The sequence below is a fragment of the Phascolarctos cinereus genome, unplaced genomic scaffold, assembly GCF_003287225.1.
Source record: "Phascolarctos cinereus isolate Bilbo 61053 unplaced genomic scaffold, phaCin_HiC Scaffold_726;HRSCAF=1367, whole genome shotgun sequence".
Lineage (NCBI taxonomy): Eukaryota > Metazoa > Chordata > Mammalia > Diprotodontia > Phascolarctidae > Phascolarctos > Phascolarctos cinereus.
In genome coordinates this window covers 283,439,593-283,462,199 of record NW_027556098.1, presented here as the reverse complement: position 1 = coordinate 283,462,199, position 22,607 = coordinate 283,439,593, and the positions used below count along the sequence as shown (strand labels likewise).

The 22,607-nt window shown below is 39.2% G+C and overlaps 1 pseudogene; it reads right to left on the bottom strand.

Moving 5' to 3' along the window:
• Window positions 1-5,565: 5,565 nt before the first annotated feature.
• LOC110218053 (cyclin-G1-like) lies at window positions 5,566-6,589 on the bottom strand (annotated as a pseudogene).
• Between the last annotated feature and the right edge of the window lie 16,018 nt (window positions 6,590-22,607).

Below are 22,607 nucleotides of genomic sequence, written 5' to 3'. Positions count from 1 at the left end.
AGGTTCAAGACTTTATCAGTTTGGTCCCAGAGGGCAGAAATAGGATCACTGGGGTGGGAGGGAGGAGGTATCTGCAAAGAGGCAAATTTAGTATTGATATAAAAAGAATCTTCCTGACGATTAGAGTTATTCAAAAGTGGAATGGGTGCCTCAGAGACAGGGAGGCCTTCTTACTGGAGATCTCCAAACTCAGGCTGGATGACCATTTGCTGGGTATGTTGTAGACTAAGACAGGGACTTCTTATTTAGGTATAGAGTCATACATTCAGAGGTCTGTTCCACCCTGAGATTCATGCTTTTTAGGTTTTCAGTGAGAACAAAGAAGGGGAATAGTAAGAAACAATAGGTCTATCTTTGAGGGGAAGCTGAGGCTCAGATATTTATATTTGGGGAGGAGGTGGAAGGTTCCCTACCAGTAAAAGCAGCCTTGCTCAGAAAGGTCTCTGTACTTTAGATACTGGCAGATATGGAAGTAATAGCAATGATCACTGCTTACACTTTTAAGTAATTTTCCTATCCATTATAGCGTTTGATCTGTTCATTAAGCCTATCAGGCAGGAAAGGATAAGAAAGATGTTATTATCCTCATTTTAAGTATGGGTGGTTCTGCTGAAAGGTATGGCCCTTTCTGCTCCCTCTCCCCAGGACAAACATTCTCTCTACATTACAGATCTCAGGATGCTAGTCAGCTGTCAAACCCCTATTATATAAAGATGAGGATATGGAAGCCCTGAGAAGTTATCATATAGGCTACCTAAGGTCATCCAGCAAGTTAATGGTAGAAACACTGAAGGAAAATATGAAAGGCTTCCCCTTGTTTTCCCAATCCTCACCCTCCCCCCCATTTCCCAGGGTCTCCTTCTACTGACTCTTCAACAAAAACAGAGATGGGGAATGGGAATGAAACCAAAAACAGATGAAGTTAATTCAACCAATTGCTCTATGTCATGTGGAATACATTTTCAGGCCACAGGAGAATAACAAGGCTTTTGGGGTCACATACTGCAACAGGCCCAGGAACCTGAAGAACTTCAACCTGAGAGAAGTCAGGGAGTTTCTTGGAGCCTTGAACATCTATTCACATCCTCCAGATCCCCCTCTGTCTCCCTGCTATCACAAGTCTCTCCCATTGTTAGGTTGGTTTGTCCCTCTTCTTATTATTACTGTCACTCCAGCTTTTGCCTCTCTCTTCATGCCTCCTCACCTGTGCCCCAAACCTGTAAGATCCTAGATCTAAAAGTAGGAGGAACTTCACAGGCCATCTCATCCAACCATCTCATTTTACAAATGAGGAAACTGAGGCTCAGAGACATCAAATGACCTACCTATGGTCACACAGGTAGTATCAGAGGTGGGATCTCTCATGAACTCATGTTTTCCAGTTCTAGAGGCAGTACACTTGCCACTGCACCATGTTCTTGCATAACAGAGTCTTTATGCCCATCATATAGTAACATTAGGCACATATGAAAACTCACAAGAGCTTTCTCTTGGCTGCTCTGAAAACATGAAGCCCTGGGCTCAAATGCTCATCTTCATGTTTACTAAATGTATGATTCTTGGCAAGTCACAATTTCTCAGTGGTTCAAGGAGACTCTCTAAAATCATAAATTGCAGCATAGGCATAATGGGGGAGGTTTGGCACATTGCAGAATGCCTCTGATGGCATCACACCATGTGGAGAGGCTGAGGAGCCTGCTTCTGGGAGAGCTTTGATAAAGTGGAACAGAAAAGGCTTGGAGAGACATTGGAACATGTGTAGACATCCCGGAACTGGTTTTGTTTGACTAACCCTAAAGTGAATGCGAAGCTCTTTGGTTGACTTTGGAGGCCTTCAAAAAGCTGAGTCAGTTTTGGTTTGGTCTCTTTATCTCAGCACTTCTGGGGGGATTTCAGTTACTCGGTTGCACACAGCATCTGATAAGAGGTAATTCCATAAGAGGAGATGTCTTAGGACTTTCTCCCTCTGAGGCCATGTGGCCCTGTGAAAGAACCTTGGTCTTTATCCTTTGTCCTTTTGCATTCTAGGTAAAGAGAATGGAGCCTCTAGTATTGCAAGTTTTGAAATGTCAAGATGATGCCTTGGAATCCTAGTGTTTCAGAATTTGGGTTAGTAGCCACCATAACATCAATGCTTCAAGGAAAAAGGAGTAATCTTTGAAAATGACCTCTGAAAACTAAGCTATTTGGAGCTGAGATGAGGAGTTATCTAGTAATCATGTCGCATCTGGATACGAACTTGGTGGAACTAATGTTATATAGGAACTGAGCTAAGACAGCATTCCTAAGGCTTGGGGAGGGGAGGCTTGTACCTTTAAATCCTTGATATATCTGTCATATAAATATTCCTTTGTAAAAGGTAATAGTTATTATAATTAAATGGAACAAGGGCACTAGTCCCTGGTGCCTAATAATGGGGGGAATGCAACCAGTAGGGGCTCAAGCCAAAGGCAGTAGCAAAAGAAATAACACCTTCCCCCAAAAAAGCCCTAATGTATCCTCAGATCTTTAGAGGCAAATGTAGTCAGCCTGGATCTTGGAGAATGAGCCAGGAGATATTTGTTACATCTGCATCAACTAAAGAAGTTTTCTCATCAGAAATTCCATAACCCAATGAGGTCACAAGTTCAGTTAAAAAAAATACCAACCTGGCTTAAAAACCCAAACCTGGGTCCCCAGCCTCTTCCACTTGGGGGATTATGTCAGAGGCACTCTGCACCTGCTCGAAAAGACTGGTCTCATTGGCCAGTTCCCGTATTACATATGTATAAAAGCACATTATGTACAAATTGCTTCTCTTAGTAGGATACAAGTTCCTTGAGGCTGAAATTGGTTTCATTTTTGTCTTTGCATCCCCCTTATTTAGTACAGTGCCTGGCACATAGTAGGTACTTAATAAATATTTGTTGAATGATTGTCATGTCCCTCAAGTCCCAAGATGCTCTTAGTCCCCTGCTTTGCCCAAAGGTAACTTGCACAAGACTTCCAGGAGAAGTCACAGGATGCCGCCAGCATTTTCCCACCTATCCTTCCTTTCAAGGTTAAAAATTTTACCTATGAGGGGGAATTTAGATTGGTTCGTAATAGGGTGGGGAGGGTCTTACATGTCACCATGTACATTTGAGATTAGCTGTACTTGCAGTGTTCTGGAACTTTGTCCCTTTAGGTTTCTATTTTGATGCTGTAGGGATAGATTTCATGGGCAACATTTAGGAATACACAGAAAGCTAAGTAGAGTTCAGGGCTGACTGTGCTGAAAGAAGCCGTCCCTTAAAAGCTAGAGGAAATAGAAAGCAACACTGAAAATATCCACCTGTTTTCATATCCTTTAGTGAACATCTTAAGTAAGTCATTTTGTTATTGGCAACTTTGTTCCCATAGATTCTTTGTCAGGTTAAAACAATATAAAAATGCCATGTTCAGAACAAGGAAAATGATGTTCACACTGTTCTCTGCCCTTTTCAGAAAACCACTAAAAGAAAACATTCAGTTCAGAACATCACAATTTAAGAATTCTGGAAAGTAAAAGAACATCGAGAGGATGGTTTAAAAAAAAAGAAAAGGAAGGTGAGAGGACTTGAAACCATGCTATATGAGAATAGGAAGAAAGAACTAGGTACATTTGGAGAGTAGGGAAGGATAGCTATTTGAGTAAAAGAGTGTCAGGTTTATTCTCAGGCCCAAAAGACAGAATGATGAGCACATGTTGAAGGGAGAGAGAGTTCAGGAACTTATATCTATAAGAGTTGTCTCAAAATAGAAGGCTGCCTCTACTGAGGCTATTGACGAGCGAATTTCCTGTCACTGGAAGTCTTCAAAAAGAAACTGAATGGCTATTTTGGGGGGATTTTGTAGATGGTATTCATGCTTCAGCTATGGGTTAGACTTAAGAACATTCTAATTCTGAGATTATGTGTATTCAGTCATTTTTCTGTCTTGTCCAACTCTTCATGACTCTATTTGGGGTTTTCTTAGCAAAGATACTGGAGTGCTTTGCCATTTGCTTCTCCAGATCATTCTACATATAAGAAATCCAGGGCAAACAGGGTTAAGCGACTTGCCCAGGGTCACATAGCTAGTATCTGAGGCCAGACTTGAACTCAGGAATATGAGTCTTCCTCACCTTAGGCCTAGCACTCTATCCACTTTGCCACTTAGCTGCTCATGTGTGTATGTGTATATATGTGTATATACATATACATATATATATATAATAAAATTTGTGTGTATATATATATATATATATATATATATATATATGTATGTATGTACACACATACACACACCTAACCTAACCTAACAAATTAGGTTACTTCAGACAACTTAAGTTTGCATTGATGAATTAGAAAGGAAATTCTTCAATGAATCAGGTGTTTAGGAGTAACTGAAGAGAGTATCTGCAAAATGCTTTACAAAATGAAGCATAAGACATAAGGTTTTTTTTTTACAACATGATGTCACAGGTAAATTTGAACTAGTTACAGCTATTGTGAAAGTTAAGCTATATATTGAACTAATTAACTATGTGCTTTCCCTACCATATAGGCAATTTAGATTCATTAACCTATGACTAGCCTTTAGTGCTCCAACTACCACATAACTAATCAATTAAATTGCTTACTTGAATCTGGATAGACAGCTCACTTCAGTCTCTCTGAGTTGAACTGTTACAAGATCATTATGACAATAGCACACCCCATATGTATTGTTTTTAATTACAGTGCTCTACACTAACAGTCCAGTTTCATACCAATAGTAATCCTTATTTAAAGCTCTAGAGTGTTAGCATAAGCACATATTGCTTTAGAAGGGCACACAGCTAAGGTTTCAGATGGACAGACTGAGAGTTGCTTGTACAATAGAAATTAATTTTTTTTCTAAGGGGCTAGATATTGAAATAAAAATCATCCTATATAAAACTTTGTATACCATATCACTTGTTCCCTAGGATAATGTTGAAGATCACTTGAATTTAACACGTCTGTTTACAACTTTAATAGAATTTTATAATCAAATTTAAATGAAAAATAGGCCAAACAAAAAAAAATCTTTAGAATTATTGGAATATCTAATTGTATAAGGCTTTAATAAGATTATTTATATTTCCTTGACGTGCATCACACCATTTTTCTGAAGTTGATCTATTCTGATATGAACTTGCATCATAATTCAAATAACATTAATTAAAGTCAATCACATCTTGCCATCAATACTACCTATAATCAGTATATCGATCCAGATACTACTAGATTGGATCAATATTAACTGTCAATTCACAGTACAGTCTCCCGTCCTTGTTCTACATTAGGGTTTCACGTTTGAGTTTTGATATTTACAAACATGCTTCAAAGAGGATCGTAATTTAGTCCTGAACACATTTCCAATTGCAGCACACATAATCAATTTCCCACTATAGCTTGTTTTCCCCTCAAGTATGAAAACATCAATGCTAACCTAGTTGCTATGTTTCTGGCTTCACAGCTTAAATTCATTCTAATATTGTAGTCCACAGTTCTGATGTGAAATAAGCCTTCAAAATAGTTGAATCTGTTCACCATAAGAATCCTACGAAGACCCAGTTTCAGGGATTGTTGGAAGATGAGTGATTTTGTAATAATGCTTCAACTGACGTGCAGCATGCCCAGACACAGTTCCTCCAACTTCTGAACATTTGGTTCGGAACAGTTGTTTGATGAGTATTCAGTTAGACACTTTGTTACCATTTCCTGCCAGAAGGTCAGATCTCTGCAGTTTATCTTGGAAGGTTTCTGAAGACATTCTACTCCTTCTGTCACTTCTATAAATTTCTGGGTTTGAATCTCCAATGCAATTATAGATAATGCCAATACAGAAAGCTTTGCTTTACAAAACCATAATCCTATAGTGGCATGCCTTTAAGCTGAGTTTGCAGTCTTTCAAAACTCAGGTTCTTTCTTTTCAAATGGTAAGTTTTCATGAATGAATAAATAATAGAGCTGTAGAAACTGAAAGGCAATAGTAGCTTTGACTTTGCAACACATCTTCTCTAATACAATCTTTTCCATTCTCATCATGTCAGAAGGTGTGAATTTGTATTGGCTTATTCGGATCAAATCAGTGACTAATGGGACATTTCCCTCTTCCTCTGTCGATTTCACAGCCAGATAGCAGCAACTTAATCCCACACATCTAAGGTGTTTGGGCTGTACCTTCATTTTGGATAGAAATCTGTCCAGCAAATTCACAGCTAGAGAAAAAGTCTCTGTGCCAAAAGCAAAGAAATGAGTTAGTCTAAGAAGGTCTTTCACTTCAAAGTCCCTCAGTCTTGCAGCCATCAAAACGCTGTTATCATGAGCAGACTCAATTAATCTCAAGCCACAGACCTTTGGCTGACATCTGGACTCCTGTTCCAACAGAACATTTGGCTGGTGCAGCAGTTTCTGATCCCAGTGCCTCAGTTATCTTGAGCTCCTCACAGAGGCTCTTCCTCAGTAGCAAGCCTCCACCCTCCACCCCCCACCCAGCCCTGCCCAGGGGCCTGTCCTCTCCATACCCAGAATTCTTTCAGAGGCTTGGGAGAGCTCAGGCAACTTCTTCTTCTCTCCGCCATCTTGTCTCCATCCCATAGGGTGTCATGTTCTAAAGGAGCTACAGGTAGGCTAGTGCAGCTGGATGGCAGAGGACATACGTGGAGTGGAGCTATGTAAAAAGACTAGAAAGGGAGGAAGGGGCTGGATTATAAAGAGCTTCAAATGTGAAATGGAAGAGTGTTATATTTGATTCTGAGAGTAAAAGAGAGCTCACTGTACAGGGGGATGATATGGTCAGACCTAAAGTCTCCTAAGAGCAGAGAAGTCTGAGGATACACTTGCAGAGTCTATCCAGCTTTACTTTTGCAATTAAAGGAATTAAATCCTTCAATTCATCACCACTTCAGGGGCCAGGTTATTTAATCAGTCTTGAATCTACCTAACTATACAATCATCAAGTCCCCATCTCTTCTCCCTTGTCCACAAGGATATCATGGGAGCCTTTCGTGAAGGCTTTGCTGAAGTTCCATCATACCTCTATAATATCTTCAGCTCCACAAATCTATTAATTCTGTCAAAAAAGGGAACGAAGTGAGCCTGACACATGCAGTCTGTTTTTGATGAACACATACTGGCTCTTAGTGTCACTCTTTTTTTTGGTTCATTTGTTTTAATGACATTTAAAAAAATTTTATTGATATGTTTTGTTTTTACCTTACATATATTTACAGATTACTCTTGCTTATAAAAAGTAAAATAATTGAGTAAAACTAACAATAAAGTCATCACATTTGAAAGTGCATGTAACATTTCATATCTGTAACTTCCCTTCACCTTTCTATTAAAAAAAATTGCAGAAATCTATTTTCTCTCCCTCCCACTCCCACCCCATTGGGAAAAAAAGGCAGGAAAAACAAATTCCTTGTAAGAAATATTCATAGACAGGCAAAACAAAATTCCACAATGGCTGTATAAAATAAATATATGCACAACATATTATTTAAATATGTATATGTGTATATGCATATTCATGTGTGTATCATTTTGTCCTTTAAATCCTGAAGAAATTAAGTTGATTCTGTATCATTTTATAATTGATTCTATTCTGTAATTAATCTTATTCTGTATTAGTGCCCCATTTTGTGTGATTGCTTAAACTATCTTGCTATTTTCTTGGATTGAGTTGAATTTAGTCTTCCTTTAAAGTTAGTTTAAAGGTGTAATTAAAAGACCTTATCTTTAAAGGCCTACAAGCTGATCCACTGTATTTCCACAACATATATCATCTGTTCTTGTTTGTCCTTGTACAATTAAGGGAGATCTTCTCTCCCTAACTGTTGGGGATCTGTAAGGATGTAGAGGGCCACAGGCTGTTCATGAGGTCTCACTGACCAGCGGAGGCCCCTCTCGGGTGCTGATCTCTGAGCAAAGGTTGCCTGGTTCAGTGCTCCATTGTATGGATCTTTAACTCTTTAACTCCCTAGTTATTATATGGTCTTAGCAGTCTATTCTGGGATTGGAGTCAGATAAGTGCACTGGACGTGCATGCACTGTCCTTGAGCACAGCATGGGCTATATGTCATTGTAACTTGAGAAAGAGTTCCTGTTATTTTACTATACAAGTAAGTGCTTTGCTAAAAATAAACGAGTTGCTTCCATCTTGTCTCCCGCCTCCTCAATGTGCATTCGAGATAGAAGGTTAAGCTGGTCTTATCCCTTCAAAGTTAGTATAGGATCCTGGCTCTTGTGGTGAGCTGAATTAGTTGTGCACAACACCTAACAAACCCTCCTAGGGAATCTGCTATCCTTGGTCCACTAAGAATGTCCTCAGGATACAGATGAGTCCCACAAATCAATCAAACATTCCTTAATGATAGAGAGGGGTAGTTATGAGTCCCACATGGGGGCTAGCTCACTTTCCTTGATGTATCCAATCATGTTGTCCCCACCCCCATGATGCTGTGTACCCTGTAATCCATTGCATTATCTTTCCCACCTACCCAACTCTGTACTCCTCAAGACTATACAAAGGCTGGCAATCCCTATGTTGGGGTCTTTGGTCATTGAGAGAGGACATTGACCCAATTTTATTGGTTTGTTATTCAGTCATTTCAGTTGTGTCCAACTCTGTGTAATCCTATTTGGGGTTTTCTTGGCAAAGATACTGGAGTAGTTTGCCATTTCCTTCTCCAGCTTATTTTATGGATGAAGAAACTGAGGCAAACAGGATTAAGTGACTTGTCTAGGGTTACACAGCTAGTAAGTGTCTGAGACCAGATTTGAGCTCAGAGAGATGAGTCTTTCTGACTTCAGGCCCAGCACTCTATCTGGAATGCTACCTAGTAGTCCCTAAATGTATTGGTTACTGCTGGCCTAACCAATAAATTGATCATGCTTAGATCATTGTCTCTTAGTTTACCTTAATTTTCAAACATAATAATCTATCACCTCTCTGTAATGGATAACATGTTTCATCATCAGTCTTTTGGAATCATGTATGATGATTGTGTTGATCATAGGTCTTCCGGCCTTGAAAATTATTTGTGTTTACATTGTCATTGTATAATTTGTTCTCCTGGTTCTGTTAATTTCATTCTTCATCAGTTTATAAAAGATCTCAAAATTATTTATTTTAATAATATCAGTATTAGAGCAAAAATTGTTCTTCTGGTTCTGCTCAATTCACACTGCATCAGTTCATGGAAGTCTTTTTATATCTATTTAAAATCATCTAATTCCTCATTTCTTATTGCACAAAATACTCTTATCGCATTCACATATCATAACTTATTTAGCTATTCCTCAAATGATGGACTTCCCCAGTTTCCAGGTTGTTGTTATTGTTGTTTTTGCCACCACAAAAAGAACTGCTATATTTTTGTACACAAAGGACTTTTTCCTTTTTCTTTGATCTCTTTTGGGTATAGGACTAGCTGTGGTATAGCTGAGTCAAAGGTCATTCACTGTTTAGTAATTTTTTTGTGTATAATTCCAAATTGTTTTCCAGAATAGTTGTACCCATTCACAAGTGCCTGTTTTCCCCCAACCCCTCCAACATTTGTTGTTTTCCTTTTTTGTCATCTTTGCCACTCTGATGATGAATGTGAGGTGGAACCTCAGGCTTGTTTTAATTTGCATTACTCTAAGTAGTAGTAATTTGAAGCCTTTTTAAAATGATTATAAATATCTTGGGTATCTTCCCTTGGGGACTGCTTATTCTTATCCTTAGACCATTTATCAAATTGAGGAATGATACTTATTCTTATATATTTGAATTAGTTCCTTAGATATCTTGGAAGTAAGACCTTTATCAGAGAAGCTTTCTCCAAAGCTTTTTTCCCCCAGTTAATTTTTTCTCTTTTAATTATAGTTTTATTACATTTGTTTGTGCAAAAAACTTTTTTTTACTTTTACGTGATAAAAAATTTCTGTTTGATCTGCTGTGATTCTCTTTATTCTTGTTCAATCATGAAATTTTGTCCTAGCCATAGATCTGACAAATAATTTTTCCATGTCTCTAATTTATGATGTGACCTTTTATATCCAGGTTACATACACATTTTTTTTTTTTTTGCTTTTTGGTGAGGCAATCGGGGTTAAGTGACTTGCCCAGGGTCATGCAGCTAGTTAAGTGTCACGTGTGTGAGACTGGATTTGAAATCATGTCATTCTGACTTTAAGGCCAGAGCTCTGTCCACTGCACCACCTAGCTGCCCCAACATACACATTTGCAGCTTATCTTTTTATAAGGTGTGAGGTGTTGGTTTACATCTGATTTCTTCCATAATCCAGTCCAATTTTCCTGGCAGTTTTTGTCAAATAATGAGTCCTTAACCCAATAGTTAGAGTCTTTGTTTATGTTGAATAGTATGGCACTAGAAACATTTTCTTCTGTATATTGTGTACCTAATCTATTTCATTGCTCAATCTCTCCATTTTTTAACCAGTATCATTTAAAAATGATACTAAGAGTTTGAGATTTGGAACTACGAGGAACTTCATTGCCATCTCTTTTCATTATTCATTTCATAATTTATCTTGAGACTCTTAACCGTTTTTCCTCTGCATGAAATTTATGATTATTTTTTCTAGTTCTATAAAGCAATCTTTTGTGAGTTTAATTGGTATTGAAAAAGTAAATTAATTTAGGTGGTACTGTCATTTTAAAATATTGACTCATCCTACCCATGAGCAATTAATATTTTCCCAGTCACCTAGCTCTATTTTTACTTCTGCAAACAATGGTTTATCGTTGTAATTATATAGTTCTTCTATATATCTTGGAAAGTAAATACTCAAATATTTTATACATATTGTAGTAATTTTAAATGGAATTTTTCTTTGTGTCTCCTCCTGCTGGGTTTTATTGTTATCACATAGAAATGCTGATGATTTCTGTGGATTTATTTTATATCCTGCAAGTTTGCTGAAGTTATTGCTTCAATTAATTTTTTAGTTGTCTCTCTAGAGTTCTTTAAGTATACCAGCACATCATATGCAAAATGCAATAATTATTGCCTCAATTACTTTTTATTCTCTTATTGCTACATCCAACATTTCTAATACTATGTCAAATAGAAGTGGTGACAATGGACATCATTTTTTCACTTCTGATTTTATTGGAAAGGATTTTAATTTATCTCTACTATATGTAATGGGAGCTTTTAGTTTTAAATATATACTACTTATCATTTTAAGAAAAGTTCCATTTATTCCTAGGTTTACTCATTTTAACAGAAATGGGCATGTATTTTTGTCAAATTTTTTACTGATTTTGTTATTAATATGGCTAATTAAGTTTATGTTTTCCTAATATTAAATCAATCCTGCAATCCTGATCTAAATCCAATCTGATCATAGTATATAAGCTTTGTCATATGTTATTTCAGACTTTTTGTTAATATTTTTAAAAACTTTTAAAAATCTATGTTCATTAAAGATATTTGTCTATAGTTTTCTTTTTCTGTGCTGAGTCTCCCTAATTCATGTAACAAGACAATATCTTTGTCACAAAAGGAATTTGGTAGGATCCTTTCTTTTGCTATTTTTGAAATCAATTTACATAATACTAGAATTAATTGTTTCTTGAATGTTTGACAAAATTCACTTGTGAATCCATGTGGTCTTGGATTTCTTTTCTTTGGAAGTTCATTTATGCTGTGTTCAATTTCTTTCTCTGAAATTGGGTTGTTTAAATTCTCTATTTCTTGTTTTGTTTTGAAGTGCTCGAAAACCATCCCTTTCATATGTTCTGTAATTTTCCTGAGTATTACTGCGAAGCTCACCAACCTATAGTTTGGAGGCGACACTTAATTTTCTCTTTTGAAACTTGGGATATTTGGCTATTTTCTGTACTTCAGTGCCTCTCTTATCCTCCAGGATTTTTCCACAGATGACTGGCAGAATCTCAGCAGTCAATCAGAATGCAGAAAGTAGTTCATCTAAGCCTAAGATTTTGAACCCATTGAAAACCTTATCTTTTATCAAAACTAACCCTTCTACTTGTTCAAGCATTCCCATTCCATCCTGTTTCCTCCAAAAGATTGTGCCCTTTGTCATCCCCACTCTTTAACTTATGTTGACTCTCTCCCTGTCTACTGGCTCTTTCCCTATTGTCTACAAATATGCTCATTTCTCCCCATTCTCAAAAAACCCTCCTTTAATCCTTCCATCTCTGCTATCATCCCATATCTCTTCTTCTTTTTGTGGCTAAACTTCTTGGGAAGACTGTCTAAAACAGCTGCTTCCACTTCTTTTCCCTAACTCTCTTTTTAATACTCTTCAGTCGGCTTCCAACTTCACCATTCAACTGAAACGGCTCTTTCCAAGGTTACCAATGACCACTTAACTGCCAAATCCAATGGCCTTTTCTCAATTCTCTTCCTTCTTGACCTCTCTTTAGACTTTGACACTGTTCATCACCCTCTCCTCTTTGATACTATCTTCCCCCTTTGTCTATGTGGCACTACTCTCTCTTAGCTGATCTTTCAGACTCCTCCTCTCCTTTGCTGCATCTCCTGTCCAGGTTGTGCTTGCTAACTGTGGGTATTCTCTTGGAGCTCTTTTTTTTCTCTATAAATATACTATTTCATTTCAGAATCACATCATCTCCTGTGAATTTAATTATCATTTCTATGCTGATGATTCTCAAATATATTTATCTAGCCCTAACTCCTCTGCTCAGCTCTATTCTCACATCTCCAATTTGCCAGTTGGTTTTCTTGAACTGGATATCCTGTTGACATCTTATACTCAACTGGTCCAAAACTGAATTCATTATCTTACCCCCCACTCCCAGCCCTCCTCTCTTCTATCCTCCCAGTCAACTAGGCTCACAATCTAGGTCCTCAGTTCCTCACTCTCGCTCAACCTCATATCTAATCTATTGCCAAGTTCTGTCAATATAATGTTTGTAACATCTCTTGTATATTTCATATTACCAAATGAGATAACATTTGTAAAGCACTTAGCATAGTACCTAGTAGGCATTTAATAAATGCTCTCTCCCTCTTCTCCTTTACCTCCCTGACTTCCCTCCTCTGACATTGCCACCTCCCAGGTGCAAACCTTCATCACCTCATGCCCAGACTGTTGCAAAAGCCTGCAGGTTAGTCTATCTGCCACAAGTCTCTCCCCATTACAATACAATCGCTAATTAACTCCCACAGTGATCTTCCTAACATGTAGGTCTGACATTTTCATTCTTCCTTCTCAACATGCCCCTAATTCAATTAACTCAAGTGGCTCCCTATTGCCTCCAGGGAAAAATACAAAATCCTCTGTTCAACATTTAAAGTTTCATAACCCTGACCTTTCCCACCTTTCTAGTCTTCCTCTACCTTACTCACACCCACATACACTGCAGGACACTGGCCTCCTTTATGTTCCTCAAAGAAATAACTCCATCTCCAGACTCCATGAATTTCACTGGCTTCGCCTATGCCTGAAATTCTCTCTCTTCTCAAATCTCCCTCTTGGCTTCCTTTAGGTCCCAGCTAAAATTCCACCTTCTATAAACAGAAGCCTTTTCCGATCCCCCTTAATGCTAATGCCCTTGCTCTGTTGATTACTTCCAATTTCTCTTTGTCTCTAGTCATTTGCATGTTGTATCACCCATTAGACATCAAGTTCATTTAGAGCAGAGATTGTCTTTTGCCTTTCATTGAAACCCCAGTACTTAGAATACTGCTTGCCATATAGTAGGAGCTTAACAAATATTTATTGACTAACTAATGGGAAAGATTGTTGGGAAGGGAAGAGAGCTCTGAACCTGGAGTCACGAGGACCTGAGTTCAGATGTAACCTCAGAATCTTATCAGCTATGATAAGTCACTTAACTTATCTGCCTCAGTTTTCCAGTTTGTCAAACGGGGATAATAATGGCACCTACTTTCCAAGGTTGTTGTAAGGATCAAATGAGGTAATATTTGTAAAGCACTTTGCAAAACTTAAAGCATTATGTAAATTATTGATGCTATTATTATTCAGCATCCCCAATACATATTTAACTCCTTGGGTGGAGAGGATGATCAAAGTTTTAATCACTGGGTGGGGGGAGAAGGGGAAAAAGTATTTAAATAGCACCTTCTATGGTCCAAGTACCATGCTAAGCATTTTATACGTATCTTATTTGATCTTAACAACAACTCTATGAGGTAGATGCTGTTATTATCCCCATTTTATAGTTGAGGAAACTGAGGCCATCAGAAGTTAAGTGATTTACTCAGGGTCACACAGCTAATAAGTGTCTGAGGCTGGATTTGAACTGAAGCCTTCATGACTCCAGGCCCAGCACTCTATTCATTGCAACACCTAGTTGCTTCTGGTGGTATTACATGCCTTGGGGATAGATTCTGTTAATAAAGAAGAACTTACTAGAATGGCAAGGTGATGGGCCAATGGCAACTCCAAAAATCATTTTCCTTTCATGGATTACATGGATGTGTTTTGTCAAAAAGCCTTTTCTGTGTCTATTGAAGTAATCACATTTTTTTTGTTTTTCTTATTGATATGGTCAATTATGCTGATAGTTTTTCTAATATTGAACCAGTTCTGCATTCTTGGTATAAATCTCACCTATTTGTAGTGCATGATCTTTGTGATATATTGTTGTAATCTTCTTGCTAGTGTTGTATTTACAAATTTTGCATCCATATTCATTAGGGAAATTGATCCATAGTTTTCTTTCTGTTTTTATTCTCCCTCCTTTAGGTATCAAAACCATATTTGCATCTTAGAAATGTGTCATACATAGAAGGAATTTGGTGGGACTCTTTTTTATGTATTTTTATGTAAACCATTTATGTAGGATTGAAATTAGTTGTTTAAATGTTTGGTGTAATTCACTTGTAAATCCTTCTGGTACTGGGTTTTTTATCTTGAGGAACTCATTTATGGCTTGTCCAATTTCTTTTTCTAAGATTAGTTTATTTAAATATTCTCTTTTCTTTTCCACTAATCTGGGCAATTTATATATTTGTTATAGACATCCATTTCATTCAGTTGATCAGTCTTATTAATGTATACTATTTTGCCATATATATATTATTTATATATATTCCATTTGGGCTGTATTTCCTAATCCCTGCTTTTATTTTATTTTCATTGGTTATTTACTCACCTTTTTCATTTTTGATACTAGTAAGTTGGTTTTCTTCCTTCTTTTTTTAAAACCAAATTAGCCAATAGTTTATCTAGTTTATTGCCCCCCCCCATAAAACCATCTGCTAGCTTTATTTATGAGTCTAATGCTTGTTCTCTAGTTTTCAATTTTATTAATCTCACCCTTGATTTTTAGAATTTCAATTTGGATGCTTATTTGGAATTTTTAAGTTTGGTGTTTCTGTGGTTTTAAAAATTGACCTGCTCTTTGTTTTATTTATGTAAGCATTTAGAGATAGAAATTTTCCCATGAGTGCTGCTTTGATTGTATCCCACAAGCTTTGTTATGTTGTTTCATTGTTGTCATTATCTTTACTGAAATTAGTGATTGTTTCTATGATTTGTTCTTTGACCCATTTATTCATTAAGACTATTTGGTTTCTGATTAACTTTTAATCCGATCTTCAAAGGCAAAAGGGTTCCTTTTCAATTATGAGTTGGATTAGATGTCAACTGAGATACTTTGGCAGCTAGGGAATTCTGGGTTTCTGAATTCTCTTTATTACTTTTCAGCTCTGCTGAAATTTTAATATTAATTATTCCAGTTACTGTGGAAAGCATTTTTGATGCCTGAAACTGATAATTTTCCTACTTGATGCTCTAATATATTCATTTTTTGCTGGGAGGAAAATTTCCAAATATGCATTTTTTAAAAGCTAAAATCTAAGAGGAGGAAAATGAAGTCTAGTGTTAGTGTCTTCGCACATAAAATGAAGGAGGTAGACTAGCTGTTCCCAATCCAGAGTGCTATGGCTAACCACAGTTCTGCACCACCACCACCCCTCCATCTCTCCTCTTCAATAATCTCTCAATTCTTTTTGCTCCATCAGAGAAAAGCCTCAATTAAGTATTAATATATTTCAACACTTTGTGGCTTTTTATAATCTCCAGGTCAGCCAATGTTGGCTAAAGTTGGCTCAATTCCTTTCAAAAGGCATCTGTGGATGGAAGCAGTAGACTTGAGAGTGAGGGAGAGAAAAGGGAATCAATCAGTCAAGAAATACTCATTAAGAGACAATGCCAGACATTGTGCTGAGCCCCATAGATACAAAAAGAGACAAAAGAGAGTCCCTGACCTCAAGGAGCTTACAATCTAATGGGGGAGACAAAATGTGAACAAATATACCCAAAACAAGCCATAAACATGATAAGTAAGAAATAATTATCAGAGGGAAGGCGTTGTAATTGAGGTGTTGGGGAAGGCTTGCTGTATAAGGTGAGGTTTTAGTTGGGAGTCATAGGAAACCAGGAAGGTCAGTAGGTAGAGTGGAGGAGGGAAACTGTTCCTGGCCTGGAAGAGAGCCAGAGAGCACGTTATGAGCCAAGAGATGGAAACGTCTTGGTCCAGGAAGAGCCGAGAGGCCACTGTCACTGGACCAAAGAGTATATGTGGGCAATAAGGTATAAGAAGACTGGAAAGGTAGGAGGGGCTAGGTTGGGAAGGACTTTGAATGCCAAACAGAGCATTTTACATTTGACCCTGGAGACGACAGGGAGAGAGGTGGAGTCATGGCCAAACTTGCTCTTTAGGAAAATCACTTTAGTGGCTGAATGGAGGACATATTGGAGTGGGGAAAGACCTGAGGCTGGCAAACCCACCACAGGCTCTTTCAATAATCCAGGTGTGAGGCAATGAGGCCCCTGCATGTAGGGGGAAGGGAGGGAAGTAGGAGTGGGGAGAAAGCTGGACCAAGAAGTGGTTAAATTGCTTGGGCTATCCCAGAATAAGTTAAATATTCAAAACTACAATCTGGGAATAATAGTGATCATAATAACAGCTAGCATTTACATAGTGCCCACTGTGTGCCAGGCCTTTTACAGACATGTCTCATTGGGTCTTCACAACAATCCTGTTATAATCCCCATCACTCCCCCATCATTCCCCATCATTCATTTGAGAAATTGAGGCAAACAGAGCTTGAGTGGCTTGCCCAGGGTCACCTGGCTAGTAAGTGTCTAAAGCTAGGGTTGAACTCAGTACTTCCTGACTCCAGGCCCCGAGCTCTATCCATTGTACCACCTAGCTGTGGCCCTATGTGTCAATGGAATGGTCTAACCTGATCTATGCACGACTGAATATAGCCAAGGAAGTACTGCTTTTGTCTTTTCTTGGGCAGAAGGGATGTATTGGGATAGTTAACTATACATTGTGAAAACTATGATTTTATTTCATTCCAGTCACCTGGGCATCCAGGGTCTAGGGAATGAAGAGGGGCAGGGGGGAAAAGTGGGGGCCCCCTTTACTAACCCTGCTCTTGGGCCCTAGGCCCGGGTAGGAGTTGCCTGAGGAGGAGGCAGACTCAGCAGTTCAGATGGCCCTGCAAGCACCTACACAGACAGTCTCAGCAGCCAGAGGCTGAGTCATCTTCTGGTTGGAGGCATAGACAAGCAATTGGAGGAACAGGAGATGTTCTTCCAGTGTCCTGAGCCACCAGTTCCCTGTCCTTAAAGGCAGGCAGGCAATGTGACAAGCCCACTAGTTCCCTTGCTTAGAGAGCTAAACGGGGCCCAACCCCCTTTACCATCACAGAACCCCCAAGTTCCACAGCTGGACAGAACCTTAGAGATCATCTAATCCAACCCTCCCATTGTACATATAGAGAAACTAAGGTCTGGAGAGAATGGTAGCAACCAACATTTCACAGTACTACATAGCACTAAAATACTACATTTTGCAAATGTTGCAAGATACATACATTTTCATTTGTTCCTCAACTATTATCATCTCTATTTTACAGACAAGGAAACAATCTGACAGAGGTTAAGTGCCATACTCAGGGTCACACAGCTGGTCAGTGGGATTTGATCCCCAGTCTTCCTAACTCTGAGTTCAGGGCGTTATTGAGTTAAGTCATCCAAGGTCTCACATCAAGTTAGTGTTAGAGATGGAACTCAGACCTAGGTCTTTTGATTCCTACCTATGTGGGTGGGCTTTTTATCACACTACAATGTATTGCTTGTCTTCTTTTCCATTTCTCTGCCACTCACTGGGAATGTGTGTGTGTGTGTGTGTGTGTGTGTGTGTGTTTGTAGGGTAGAGAGAAGGAGCAGAGAGAGGAGTATAAAGAGAAAGAAATTATCCTGGTCCTTGGCAGTGGATAAGGCTGAGGAATTTTTTCCCTTGCTATGGAAACAGCAACATTCAATGATAGGGTCATTTTGTAATGGTTTAAGAAGAATACTAAAAATAATTCAATAAAGAAAAATATGATCTTTGCCCTTTGACTTTCCCAAGTCTATTAAAAAGTGCCGGTATCCTTCATTAGAGAAAGCAATGGTTGGAGGGAGGGAGGGAGGGAAGGAAAAGGAGATGCCTGGGGCTGAGTTGGTCAGTGTAATTGATGTAGAAGGCTAGATGCCTCATTGTAAATTAATAAATTGGTACTATGGTTTATGAATCAGTCCCTGGTGAGCCTGGTAGGCACAAACTGATTTCCCAAAGCCTGATTACCCCTAGATGAATTAATATAATTGCTTTTCTGACTTTACTAGTCTAAGCCCAGGGTGCTCCTCAGTGCAGGGATTTCTGAGGGACTGGTGGGGGTGGATGGTACTTGTGCATAAGAATAGCCTGCCTGGAGGAAAAGCCAGACATGTAAATTGTCTGTCCTTGGAAATTTAAGAGTACTTCTTTCTGCTCCAAATTATATTCTATCCCCTGCCCTTCTCCTGGGATGGATGCTTCATCTGGGCTCCTAATTTTCTAACCTTTGAATCTTGTATTTGGTTAGACCCTTTCCCCCTCATTCTCTAACCCCCCTCTGCCCTTCCTTGATGTATATAATTATCCTCCCAGGTTTCCCCTGAATTTAGGCTGGGACTTAAGAGCATCTATAGTTATAGTACATAGAGTACTGGGCCTGAAGTCAGGAAGACCTAAGTTCAGCTCCTACCTTAGACATTTACTAACAGACTGGCCCTGGGTAAGTCACTTAACCTCTGTTAGCTTTGGTTTCCTCATCTGTAAAATGGGAGTAATAATAGCACCTACCTCAAAGGGTTGTTGTGAGAATGGAATGAGATAATATTTGTGAATTATTTTGTAAACCTTACAGCACTATATAAATGGGTGCTATTATGTACTGATAGTATTCTAAGTCACAAATTGATGCCTTCACAGATCAATAAATTCCTGGTAGTGCGAGGAAGAAAGTGTGTGGCTAGGGTTTTTACTCAGGAAGGACTCAGAAACGGGGCATAGATTTTATAATAAGGAGTTGGGTATGTGTGTTCTGGGAGGGGGTGGGGGTGGAGAACACTTTAAAGTTTAGAAAGTGTTTAACAAATATTATGTTATTTCCCCCTCACAACAACCCTGAGAGGTAGGTGTTATTATTGCCCTCATTTTACAGATGAGGAAACTGAGACGCAGAGAAGTTAGATGACTTGTCCAGAATTCCAGTTAGGCCAAGGCAGGATTTGAACTTGGGTCTTCCTGACTCCAAGTCTAAGCTTCTCACCTAGCTGCCTATTTTACATAAGTTATTTCATTTGATCTTCATAGTAATCCCCAAAGGTAGGTATTATTCTCCCCAATTTGTAGGTGAGGGACGCAATAATTGTTTGGTAAGCGTTTGAGTTCGATCGAGAGTTTCTGACATTTGCTGCTTGCAGCTTTCTGTGGGCACTCGATGCATCTTGTTAGTCCTCGAGTGCCCTCTAAGTTAGCGGTGGCTAACAGTCCCTTCCATTGCCACTAGGATTACTTAGAGCGTAAAGGGAATTTAAGGATCTTCTTGTCTAGCCCCTTTGTTTGTACAAATGAGGCAGCTGAGACGCAGAGCAGAAGAGAAGAGACTTGACCGAGGTTAGCCAACACGCAGCAGAGCTATTCAAATACAAATCTGGGCTTATTTCCACTACACAAAGGCTCCCTCTGTGAAGACGGTCATGTGCCACTGCCTCCATGTCCATTGTGATTACTTTCCTCCAACCCCTTCTAAAGTCTCTTAACACTGGTTCCTGACTCATGGTCTTCAAATTCTGCTCTATTGGGCTCAGATCTATTAAGTCCCCCTACCCCTAGTTCTTCTTTAGGTGAGAAAGCCATTAAGACTTGCCCCTTAGGAGATCTCTGGTTTTAGCAGAATTGAAGATAACCCCACTGTGATAGGACTAGTGCTTCTTTCCTAGCCTCTTTCCTCCCCACCCACAACATGGGGAGGCTTTACCTAAGAACAGAAGACAAAGATGCCCCCCGGACCATCAGGTCACAGGTTTCCATGGTGAAGTTTCCTGGTCATCAAAGGAATAAAAAGTCCCAGCCATGTGGAGTCTAGGTTCCTTGGGGTTGGTGGATTTCTGAAGTCCACCTGAGTCACCTTACTTTGACCTGCTGACCAAATACATTTTCATAAGGAGAGAGGGCACTCCCTGACTGTACTCTTGCTGCATATCCTTGCTGTGTTAGTAAACCTTTTGTTAAATGTTCAGTGACTTTGCAAATACGAGTGCCTCATTTTGTCCCAGTATTGAACCTGAACTAACTGAATGCTGGCATTAGGGCTGCTCCCTGATACTCCAAGTAAGCTGTGGTTGAAGCCCGCCAGCCTCATTCTCTCACTCTACTACCTAGGCAGCTAGGTAATACAGTGGATAGAGCATTGGGCCTAGAGTCAGGAAAACCTATGCTTAAAGCCCACCTCAGACACTCTATTAGTTGTATGATCCTGGACAAGTCACTTAAAAAAAACCCCTTTTGCCTCAATTTACTCATCTGTAAAATGGGGATAATAATAGTACCTATGTCACAGTGTTGATGTGAGGATCAAATGAGATACATTTGTAAAACATTTAACTCAGTACCTGGCATATCAGAGGTCCTTAATAAATGGTTATTGATTGATTGAAATATTTATGGAGCGCTGTTGTATGAAAGAGCACTGAATTTGTAATCACAAGACCTGAGTTTGAATCTGGACTCTGCCATTTATTACCCATGAGAACATGTCCTCTCTAAGGCCTAAGTTTCCTCCCCTGTAGAGGAAGTCATTGGGAGATGAGCTGTAAGGTCCCTTTCAACTCTAGGCTTATGATCCTTAGAGAACACAAGGAAGTAGAAGCCGCAGTTCCTAATTGTCTTTGTCAAGTCTATAAGTTGGGAGCTCCCTCCAAGTTCTGATCTGAGACCTCATAACAATGTCGGGGGAGGGGTGACCCTGGGCTCCCAAAGGCTATACCAGTGGAGTATACTTTCTGGCAGAATAAACCAAGCTAGAAGGGGTCAGAATACGGGCCTGGAAATGAACTTTATGCAGTTGTATGAGGATTAGGTTAATGTGCTGAGGTTCACCACTGGGCTTGCCACAGGTTGATGAGTGTTTTTGACTGCAGCTCTCAGATAATCTGCTAAATTATTGATAGATTACAATCTGTGTCAGTGGAGAAAATATTCACACAAGTAAAATCACTAGCCCTTTGAGTACTGAAATAAAAATGGCATCCTTCGCAAGGCAGACCCAGGGGTACCCTGGTTAACCTCATCTGTCTTCACTTCAGCTGTCAAGCAACTGCAACCAGGCCCTCTGTTGAACAGAATTTAATCAGAGAGAGAATGTGGGAGGTAGGGTTCTATGCCCTTCTCAGCTCTCTGCATATAGGAAGAGAGATGGGGATGATGCTGGATGTGCATTCCCTTAAACATCTTGGAAATATCCCTGACTCAGAATCCCTGTGAAAAGCAGCCAGATGGTTGGTGGGCCTTGTGGGCCTCTGTCATCTGGAATATTTGGAAGAGGAGCTGGAAAGGCCAGAGGAGGGGATTCCCAGCTCTGTAAATGGGTTGCATAAGACTTCATCTCTCACCCTGCCCCCTCATGCTTCTGGGTGTCAGGATTCCTTTCTGGAAGAAGTTTCTGTAACAGCTCATCATGCAGTGTTCTGTGTCACAGAAGACGCAATCTGGTTAGAGCCCAAAATAGGCCCCTGGCTCCTCCCTGTCTACCTATCCTTTACTCCAAAGAGCATCTTTCTCTCTTTGTGTGTGATAGAAGAGGAACTCTTTATATCCCCAGTTCCTGAGAATGTGGATAGAGACCCAGAGCAGGGGCTAGAGCCTTTGCTGGCCACAGAAAGGCTCATAACTGGACCAATCCAGATAGACAAGAAAGAGGTTCACTCCTTACACAGAAGCCAAATTTCTATAAGAAGCCTGCCCCATCAGGCTTCTGTCAAGGCAGAGAGTTCAGGGAGATAACCACTGAACCACCAGGACACTTTTTTTTTTCAGACATGTTTCTCTGTTTTCCTAAATTCTAATGCCATTTTACTTTTTGGTAGCATTTAAAGTGCTATTTTCATTACCACCTTAAAAAGTCAGGTAGTGCAAGTATTATTAGCCCCATTTTATAGATAAGAAAACTGAGGCTCAGAAAGGTCCATAGGTTTAGGAATTCAAAGGGATCTTAGAAATCCACTAGTTGAATACATCAGTTTTTA